We start from the raw sequence: 10,789 nt of genomic DNA, 5'->3' as shown, positions 1-10,789 counted from the left end.
TTTCTTCCTCCCTTCCCTCCTTCCTTTCTACCTTCCTTCCATTCATCCTTTTCTTCCTTCCTTCCTTTCTACCTTCCTTCTATCCTTCCTTCCTTTCATCCTACTTTCTTTTTTTCCTTCCTTCCATCTTTCCTTCTTTCTTTCCTTCCTTCCCGCTGTCTCCTGCTTTACTCCACCCTCCCTCCATTTGTGATTTTTATTTCCTTGCTCGCCTGCTTCCTTAATGTGCATTCTTATCAGTTTCTTCCTTTTTCATCTCTTGTACTTTCCTTCCTTTCTCCTCTGTTCTTTCCTAGCATCCCTCCAAATGCCTTTCTTACTTTTTTCTTTTCTTTCCTTGTGCTTTCCTTGGTCTCTCTCTCTCTCTCTCTCTCTCTCTCTCTCTCTCATCATCAAAAAACGCACTCGGTCATGAACAAAATAACTTTCTTGGAACTGTCGGGGCGAGGCAAGAGGGACCGACTGAATAACCGGATAAAGAACACAAAGAACAAGACCAACCCTTCGAAGAACACTTGAGAAAGCACTTAGATGGCTTCCCGTCCTGACCAGAAGTGCATTTTGCCACTTCAGTACGAGGATTCTCTCTCTCTCTCTCTCTCTCTCTCTCTCTCTCTTTCTCTCTCAGTGAAGTTGCTAGGTAGAGAAAAATACGGGTCACCTACAGGCAGAAAATAGGGCGATAAATGCTATAAAAATCCAAACTTACATTATTAGTATTATTATTATCAGTAGTAGTAGTAGTAGTAGTAGTTAGTAGTAGTAGTAGTAGTTAGTAGTAGTAGTAGTAGTTAGTAGTAGTAGTAGTAGTTAGTAGTAGTAGTAGTAGTTAGTAGTAGTAGTAGTAGTTAGTAGTAGTAGTAGTAGTTAGTAGTAGTATTAGCAGTAGTAGTAGTAGCAGTAGTAGTAGCAGCGGTGGTGGTGGTGGTGGTGGTTAGTAGTAGTAGAAGTAGTAGTAGTAGTAGTAGTCAGTAGTAGTCAGTAGTAGTAGTAGTAGCAGTAGTAGTAACAGCGGTGGTGGTGGTGGTGGTTAGTAGTTAGTAGTAGTAGTAGTAGTAGTAGTAGCAGCAAGGGTTAGATAAAGCCTTCACTACCCAAGGTCTTTAACAAGGTGAATAAAATCGTCTGAGAGAGAGAGAGAGAGAGAGAGAGAGAGAGAGAGAGAGAGAGAGAGAGAGAATAGCCCGTACTGTCCTTATATGAAGCAGGGAGCAGTGAGTGTGTTTCCTATAACATTGTACACACAACTTCCAAAAACTCAATCCAGGTAAGTGCTGCAAATACTCGGGTGGAAGTTATTAGGATGTTTGTGGGAGAGAGAGAGAGAGAGAGAGAGAGAGAGAGAGAGAGAGAGAATACAAACCAAAATTATTTCTGACAACGGGCCACTAAAAAAACAGTTTATTCCAAGTACCTAAAACTCGACAACTGTTAATCCTACTGAAAAAAAAAAAAGCTAAAATAAAAAACACAAAGCCAGCACACGTTCCCCAATGCAGGAGACCCACGAAATGCTCTCCCGGCGTCTTAGCCCTTCAATTACCTTAAGATCTCCGAGTGCCATCTTATAAAAGTCTTGGAAGAACAACCAACATCTCCTCGATATCGGTCGCTGGCACAACGGGCGGTGAGATCCGGTGTTGTCATTTCTGGGAAGGCCCGAGATAACGCTATTTCTTATCAGGATGTGTGTGTGTGTGTGTGTGTGTGTGTGTGTGTGTGTGTGTGTGTGTGTGTGTGTGTGTGTGTGTGTGTGTGGAGAGAGAGAGAGAGAGAGAGAGAGAGAGAGAGAGAGAGAGAGAGAGTATATTTAGCTTTATGAACTTCATGAATGTGTGGAGTATAGACAGAAAGACACAAACACACACAAACAGGGAGACAGGTAGGCACAGTTAAATATATAGATAGATTGATAGACAGACAGACACACTTCCCACCAGCCAAAGCGTCATAACATCCAAGCACAGATTGTTCTCAAGATGTTGTCCTGTTTTCAAGATGTTATTTTTATTCCCCTATCTCGCTTATCTCTTATCTCACAACCCGGCGGCTTCCAAATCATATACGTAGTTCAAAAGGGATTAGATAAAGAGGTGGAGGGCGGCTGGAGGGGGTTCGAGCCAGCACTAAGTGGGTGAAGGTTAAGTGGATCAGTGATGGTTAGGTGGTGTCTGTACGTGGGCAAGGCTGGTTTGAGGCAGGTGGTGGACGTGAGGATAGGACAGGTTAGGTTAGGTTAGGATACAACAGGATAAGTGCCGAGGGATAAGGTGAGGATAGGCTAGGGCACAGTAGGGTAGAGTAGGGTAGGACAAAGTAGGGAAGTGTAGGGTAGGACAAAGTAGGGCAGGGTTGGGTAGGATTAGACTAGGACGATACGATCCTATATTACGACACGAAACGATACGACACGATATTATACGAGTATCAAACCATACAAACAACTGAGGTGGGATTGGTTAGCATAATTAGTTAAGGGGCAATGGAATTCATAGTTGTAATTTTTTTTTATTGTATTTTTTTTTTCTTTTCGGTGTCACTATAATTGTCTTCAAGTTATCCTTGTATTTAGTGTCTACATTTACTGCTAGATAACTTGCCCCCTCTTATTGTCCCTTTTTTTTTTTTCCCCGCTCTCAAATCATTCACTCAACTGACTCATTTTCCTAATTTTTTCTCCTACCACTCATTCTCCTTTTCTGGTTATTCGATATACCTCCTGCCTCTGTCCCACCCACCTGGTTCACATTATCCTCACTTACTCACGTTCCTTATACCTCTGTCTTCTTTCATGTCCTTATCCACAAGACTTCTCCCTTGTTATTTTATTTTTTTTACTTTAACCCTCCTGTTCTCACATTCATACTTCTATTCTCACTTTAACTCTCCCCTTTTCACTCTCCCATCATCGTCCCTCTCTCCCCACCTGACTTCCTTGCTCACTTTCACTCTCCCAATCTCACTTTCCCACACTTCTCGTGCTCGCTAATCCCTCTCATTATCTGCCGCTTTCACTATCACTCACACACACTAAGACACCGCTCTTATCAATAACGTTCACACAGCTGCCTCTCTCTCTCTCTCTCTCTCTCTCTCTCTCTCTCTCTCTCTCTCTCTCTCTCTCTCTCTCCCACGACACCAATCAACAAAATCCATTACATCCACACTCACTCACTCACACTCACCTCCATTTCACACTCACATCTACTCTCACTTTCAACCCTCCCTCACACAAGCCCATCATATAAATGCATCACTGTCGACATTTTCCCGGAGATCGCTTACCACATGCAACTAAGGATATGCTCGGACCAATGCCGTCTGGTTGAGCAAGTGGAAAACACAAGCGATGGGGCAACACCAAGAATGAAAGAACTCTAACCTAACCTGTCCTACCTAACCAAATTTATTCTATTCTAACTTAACCTGACCTGACCTAATCTCATGAAAAAATAAAAAAAATTAATGGTAACTGACAAAAAAAAAAAAAAAAACTATCTTGATCTTATTTCCCACGCAGAGAGATGGAGTGGAGGAAATAAAAACTCAAATGCCCCTATACCACTGTCGAAAAGGCTCCAGTCGTACATAGTTAAAACGGAAGTAAAAAAGGGACACCCCATCGCACCAGGAAATTATGGGAGTAAACAGGAAAACGAGACAGCAGGAAAAGGACGTTCACCATACGAGGAAAACGTGAAGACATAGTAAAAAAAAGGCTTCGATCGCACCAAGAAAAATGAAAAATACGAAAGAAAACAGCGAGAAAAGAACTCCAACCACAAAAAAATCGTGTGTACAAAAGGAAAAGGGACTCCAGTCAGGAAAACATGGAGAAAACGATATAGCAACAGTAGTAGGAAAAGGGACTCCAATCGCACCAGGGAAAAGGAGGACCCGATACAGCAACAACGGGGAAAAAAAAAAGTCAGAGCACGAAAACAAAACAAAAATCCGTCGCACCAGGAAAACAGAGCAACAGAACAAAACAGAACCCCAGTCACACCAGGAAAACAGAACAGAAAAAAAAACAGAACCCGTCACACCAGGAAAACAGAGCAACAGGAGGATAAGAGAGTCCAATCACACCAGGACAACAAACAAGAAACACGATGGGCAGACCAAAAGCAGGAGAAGGAAAAAGGGACCCCAAATCACACGGAATGGTACCCTCCCTCTCCCCATTCCCATCCCCACCCCCACCGACAAATCGTACCCCTCCTCTCCCCACCCCCAACCACACCGACAAATCGCGCCCCCCATTCTCCCCATCCTCATCCCCAACAAACGACGATTTCCGCCCCCCCAACTCTCCCCACAACCAGTTTTCCGTATGCTATTTTGGGAACGGTTATGTTAGACTGCCGACGGGTAGAGAGAGAGCCTTCGGGAAGTTGAAGATTAGATCAAGGTTAAATAAACTTGATTCTTTACCGCCGTTGCTGTCATGCCTGCAGTTATTTTCTTTCTTCTTTTTTCTTCTGGCTTTAAGAGTACTTTGTGTAATAGGTTGATGTATAAAAAAATTAAATTTGTTTGACATGTTTATCACATTTTCCATGAGCGATCACTTAAGACATTTAATAGTAGTAGTAATAATAATAATAATAACAATAATAATAATAATAATAATAATAATAATATAATCATCATCATCATCATTTCCTTTCACCAAAGGATGGGATGACGTATATCACTATTACCATCGTCATCATCATTTCCTTTCACCAAAGGATGGGATAAGGTATATCATCATCATTACCATCATCATCATCATCTTACCTTCATCTTTCGCCTAAGGATGGGATGAGGTTTATTAAATCTTAATCAAATACTGGGAGGTACCAAAAACGTAATAAGAAATAATGTATCTTTCTAAGAGGCTAACAGAGGGCTAAGTAAGACCTCTAAACCCCTTTTTAATTGTGGTATGGAGGTAGCGAGAATAAAATATAGAAGGAAGACATCGCAGTGAAAGGGTTAGCAGTGAAAATGATACTGTACGTGGTATAAGTTATCAAGCAGTGGCGAGACGGCAAGAATGCACGCTAGGATTGCAACCCAGGCATGCAACACGGCAGGTAGAGCGTGAGGCAGGTGCGTGTGAGGCAAGGGTCGGGGTGTGAGGCAAGAATTGAGTTAAATACATTATATATACTGTACTATGCTGGTATGCAATGTAAGAGTGTATGTACATACTGTAGTGTAGTTACGGCTGCGATATATATATATATATATATATATATATATATATATATATATATATATATATATATATATATATATATATATATATATGTATATAAAGTGTTTTATACATCAAATCTAGTATGTACTGTAGGTGTGGGCTGTTTGCATGAGGCGTGTAAGTTGGGTGGGTGTAGTGTGTGGCAGCAGGCTGGTGGGTAGTTTGTGTGGGGTTGAGCGAGGTGTGACAGGCAGTTATAAGGGGTTATGTGTGAGGCCAGTATGAGGCTGAGAGGTGGAGACTGCGTGTGGATAAGTAAGTAAGGCTGAGTTGGAGGTTGCCTGTGAGGTTGCACTGGAGGTTGCGTTGGATTCTATATGTGTGAGGTTGCTGTATGAGGTTACATGTGCATTGTGGTGTGTGAAGTTGAATTGGAGATTGTGTGGGTTTTGTGTCCGGGAGAAAGTTGTGTAAGCCCATTGAGTGGGGAGGTGTGTGGAAAATGTGAGGTAGTGTATGAAGAATATGAGAGGCTGTGTGTAACGCGATATAAGTGTAAGCGTGTGTGTAAGAGTCGTGTGCGCCAGGTGTGTGTGTGTTTGTCTCAAGTGTGTGTGTGTAGGGTTGTGTGTCATGTGTGTATGGCAGAATTTGGTATGTGTGTATCAAGTATGGCAGACTTTGATGTGTGTATCATGTATGGCAGCTGTGTGTGTGTGTGTGTGTGTGTGTGTGTGTGTGTGTGAAGCAGGTGTGGTGGAGGTCAGTCAGCAGTGCCAGGGGAGAGAGTGACCCTGACTCCATTCCCGCCTGCACATTATCCCTCCCTCCTGTAACCCGACCCTCACTGCGGCATTCCTCCCCTCTCACTCACCCTCAGCCCTCTCACCCTCTCACTTTACCTTCACCCTCAGTCCTCCCACTCAAGCCATTTTACCCTAAAGTACCCACTCCGGCCTCTTGGTTCTTCTCTCTTCTATTTCCCCTTGTATCTTTAGTTTCTCCTCACTCTGCCCTCTCACTTTACCCTCACTCTCAGTCCTCCCACCCCAGCTCCTTCACTCTTCAGTACCCACTCCACCCTTTCAGTTCCCCTACTTTTTTTTTTCTCATAGGATCTTCTACCTTCCCTCTCAGTCACCCTATCACTCAAGAAGCCTTTTCACCCTCAAGTATCTCTCTGCCCTCTCATCCCTCACCATGCTCTCTCAGTTTATTTATACTCTCTCCAACCTACCTACCTACCTTGAATCTCTACTCTCTGACCCCCACCACTGCTTACACAACCTCTCCTTGCCATCACCCTTCACATTCTGCCCTCTCACCCTCACCCCCACGTGGCCTCTCACCCAATACCCAACTCTCTCTCTCTCTCTCTCTCTCTCTCTCTCTCTCTCTCTCGTATCAATGCCACTCCGCTCTCCGATCTTTTCCACTCTCCCTTGCAACAATTCACACTCCCATCTCTCTCCGATAGCCCTCACACTACCATATTCCTGCTATCACCCTCACTAAGCTACTCCTCGTTCTTTCCTCTCATTCTACACTACTCTTCTCACTCTACGCTAGCTCTTTTCCCACTTACTCTACGCTACCCCTCTCTTTTCTCCCACTCTACGTCCCTCTCTCTTTTCTCGCTCTCTACGCCACCCCTCTTGCTGCTCTACTCTCATCCCAGCCAGCCAGGCAGCTCCACTCACTCTCACCTACAACCTCCACCTCCTCATCCCATTCTCCCTCCCGGAATCGAACCTTCCTAGCTTGAGAGATTCGGCACAATCGATGGACAATGCAACAACGAGAGGTTAAGGAAGGGAAGGATAATGGCGAGGTACCCAGGGCAGAATAGGAGAAAAAAAAAGTCTATGTAAAATTCTGCAAATGAACATCGTCGGGAGGTGGCGCAGTGTTGCCAAGGTCTCGCGGGGAAAGACCCTCTCCCCGGCAGATATTTGCACCAGCTCTCTCTCTCTGCCCAATTACTATCGCTTCCCGTATTTCCTCCGTCCGAAGCTAACCTTTTTCCTTACTTCACCAGCCTGTAGAACCATCTGTACTTACGTGAGGTGAAGTCGATGAAAGGTCAACTGGACTAGGTAAGAGAAAGCGATTAAGGTTAGTGCGAAAAGGGGGTGATGCTGGCAACACTCTCGCGGGAAGGCCAAATGCGCGCACACGAGATCCATTGATGACGAGCCTCCCACCCTCCCTCCGTCGCTCGGGAAAATTCCTTCTCTCTCGCTCCTGATTCTTTACTACTCGCCATTTCTTCCCGGCTGGCCCGTACTGCTGTAGAAAACTAAGGCTTGTTTATGTGTGGATATGGGAAAGAGCAGGTGAGGAGGGAGGGGATGGAGTGGTGGGAGGTAGGTAGGTAGGAGGGGGAGTAAAAACTGCGGCAGCCGTGGTGTGTGTACGTACGTGTGTGTGTATGTGTGTGTGTGTGCCTCGTCTGGGCTGGGCTGGTGACGTCACACTGTCTAGACGGTCGCGCCGCCCTGGTGTCGGCTGCCAAAGTTTCCTTCCGTCGTCCTTAATTACTCACGACAGAGATGCTAGTTTCCCGCACAGCTCTGCAGGATTATGCGCTTCCTCAACAGCACAGGTTTCACTTAATCCAGAGTTGTGTGTGCGTGGAGAGAGAAAGGAGAAGAAAAAATCAGCGAAAGAGCAACGTGAGGAGAGAAGAGGAACCCCCGGATGAAAACTGGGCAAATTTTGGGTCGCGAGATTCTGGTGCGGCAAAACGGTGCTGCCATCGCCGTCGCCTTTTAAATAATAAATGTGTTCTCGTGTTGGACCTTCCCGGCCTTATGTACGTCTCGGCACCCCCCACCCCCCCGTCAGCCAGCCTAGGGCCCTATCGCCTAAGCCACCACACTGCTTTTTCTACCTCCGGGCGGGAAAATGAGTCGGGTGGAGAACGGCAAGAGTGGAGGAGGAGGGACTGAGGTAGGGGAATGGAAGGGGGCGGCTGGGTATGGGAGGGGAGCGCAATAGGGGACTGAGGTAGGGGAGCGGAGAAGGGGGACAGTAGGGGAAGGGAAAAGATAAGGGCAGCGGTAGTGTGGGGGAGCGGAAAGGGGATGAAGGGAGGGGGTGGTTGGGAGAAGAGTGGGGGACGGCTGGGGAGAAGGAAAGGGAGAGAATGGCAGTGGTGGGTGTTGGGCTTGAACTGAGCTTCCTACCGATTAAATGAGATTGGAGCCAAATACAAAAATTACAATCATTTCCGTTTGTCGTTATTATTCCTATTATAACTGTTACTGCATTAAAGTAATTTACCCTGCCAACACAATCTCCGCTCAGATATTCACAAAAGTGCTTGCAATTATTTTTATTTCAGTGCCATCAAGTACCCAAATGGAAGACTTATTCTCTCTCAGTTTCCACACGTAAATGTAATTATTCCTTGGAAGCTCCCTTACAACTTCCTGACGTGGATATAATTCTTCAAAACAAGGGACTTGAAAAAAATGGCTTGGAGGGAACTGATCTTGAAGTTCGTCTGTGCATCACCGTCTTGGCCAAAGCAGCTTCACCTCCACGTCACCCTCGCTGCACTGTTGCTCCACCCCCTCCCCCATAACCCTGTCACCTTGCCCTCCTCCCTCCTTTCACCCTGTCACCTTGAGCCGGGTTCTCCTGGGCTTTGGCGGCTTTCTGACACCTCTTTCTATCACAACCACTATCACATTATATCATCACCTTATATTTCACGAGTAAATGGTGAGCTCCGTACACCTGCATATTCTTTTGTCTTGTTTGTGGCATTTTAAAACGGACTGTGAAAACATTAACAAGGGATGAATATCGACAATACAAGATCAATTATCCACGTATCATATGCAGACACAAATAAAAAACAATTCCTCACCAGCATACTTCTGCATACTGTACATTAATATTGCCTTGTATGATATGCAATGAATGGCTGTACGAAATAAATCAATAACATAAAAATATTAAGATGTCAAGCAAAATAGCCTACATCGCTATGCAAGTGGTAGCTTAACAGGTTTAACAGGCACTCGTTCCTTAGCTATTTACATATTACTGTTCAACTATTTTTTCTCCGTGCAATAAATAAATAAATACAGGTGCAAAACATACCTTCCAAAAAACAGAAACTATGGACACAGTATTCATAAATTAGATATAGCAATTTTAACATGTAGAAATAAACGTAGAGGTTAGGGCGACTCTTAAACCCACGAGAACGCGGTGTGTGTGTGTGTGTGTGTGTGTGTGTGTGTGTGTGTGTGTGTGTGTGTGTGTGTGGTGAGGGAGGGCTGTGGGTGTCGTTTTGGCAGTGGCTGGTGGGGCGTGTGGGCGGGGGCGGATGTGAAGAGAACGGCTGAGAAAACAATCCTGACATACATTCTCACACACACACACCTCTGTAGTCTTAGGAATTCGGGAAGGACGACACTCATGGTCCTATTATAATCTAAGAGGAGAGGGCTTTTCTTCTTCTTCTTATTCTCCTCAGACTTTCTTTTTCCTCTTCATCTCAGACTTTCTTCTTTTTCCTCCTCTTCTCAGACTTTCTCCTTTTTCCTCTTCTTCTCAGACTTTCTTTTTCCCCTTCTTAGTACCTTCAGACGATTTTACGCAGCTGAGAGGCTATTCCGACTGGTGGGGTTCCATAGCCTTCAATAACCTTTGCCCTATGAAAGATCTTGCCGGGATAGAATATAGATAAATCCACAGACTTTTGCCTTCCCTCCATGATTACGACAATGAATAGGGAAACGAGAAATAGTAAATGAAGCAACTTTTTAGGATTTACATCTATGTGTATCTATTTCTCTATCAATCTATTTATCTATACACTTCTCTATCAGTATATCTGTCTACATTTTACAGCAAGTCTTTCTAAACAAAATATCAATAACGTACAAAAAAAAAAAACTATTACAAAGAAGTCACCATCCAAATCATTAATCTCACTATAAAATGTAAACAGTGTATAGATAGACACACGGATAAAAAGGTAGATACACAGATAGATATAAATCCTAAATAATATAAAAAAAGATGGTGTTAAGTTACAAAAGACGATGCTCGTATGTATAAACTTATTCTGTATACAGGTCGGGTTTTATAGTGGACCCCGAGACTGAAGTATTTTATTTTCTACTTTCAGAGTGCACAAGAGGGGAGCCAACAGGGTACGCGGACTCTACCTGGGTACGGCAACAGGAGAGTGCGGCAACAGGAGAGTGCGGCAACAGGAGAAACAGAGGAGAGGAGCAACAGGAGACAAAATATGCAATAGGCGAAACAGGATTGGAATGTAACAGAGAGCAACAGGAAATCGAGGGAACAGGAGACAGAACCAACTGATCCAGGCAAAAGGAGCAACAGAAGATCAAGGCAATTATGTAGCTTAGTCCCCAGAGGCCAACGGAATATCTTGCCCCTCAAAAGAGAACCTGTCTTAAACGGCAACAGGAGATGTCGTTCCTGTTGGATATGGGATCGCGGCAAGAGGAGATCCACTCGTCTCAACAGTAAAATATTTCGTCCCCTCCAACAACTCGACCAGATTTCGTCCCCTGCCATCACCACGACAAGGACGAATGGTGAGTAAGAGAG

The 10,789-nt window shown here is 44.5% G+C and overlaps 1 long non-coding RNA gene across 1 annotated transcript in view; it reads left to right on the top strand.

Annotated features, from left to right (window-relative positions):
* LOC145405823 (uncharacterized) overlaps window positions 1-10,537 on the top strand; it is a 76,403-nt gene extending 65,866 nt beyond the window's left edge. Inside the window, exon 2 of the long non-coding RNA XR_013898450.1 lies at window positions 10,338-10,537. This is a non-coding gene — a long non-coding RNA (uncharacterized LOC145405823). The remainder of the gene's footprint in view (window positions 1-10,337) is intronic.
* The last annotated feature ends 252 nt before the right edge of the window (window positions 10,538-10,789 follow it).

The sequence above is a fragment of the Coenobita brevimanus genome, chromosome 68 (genome assembly GCF_032717465.1).
Source record: "Coenobita brevimanus isolate Jiangsu-jjx chromosome 68, ASM3271746v2, whole genome shotgun sequence".
Classification (NCBI taxonomy): domain Eukaryota; kingdom Metazoa; phylum Arthropoda; class Malacostraca; order Decapoda; family Coenobitidae; genus Coenobita; species Coenobita brevimanus.
The sequence above is the reverse complement of the archived record's forward strand: the minus strand, read 5'-3'. Positions and strand labels throughout refer to the sequence as shown.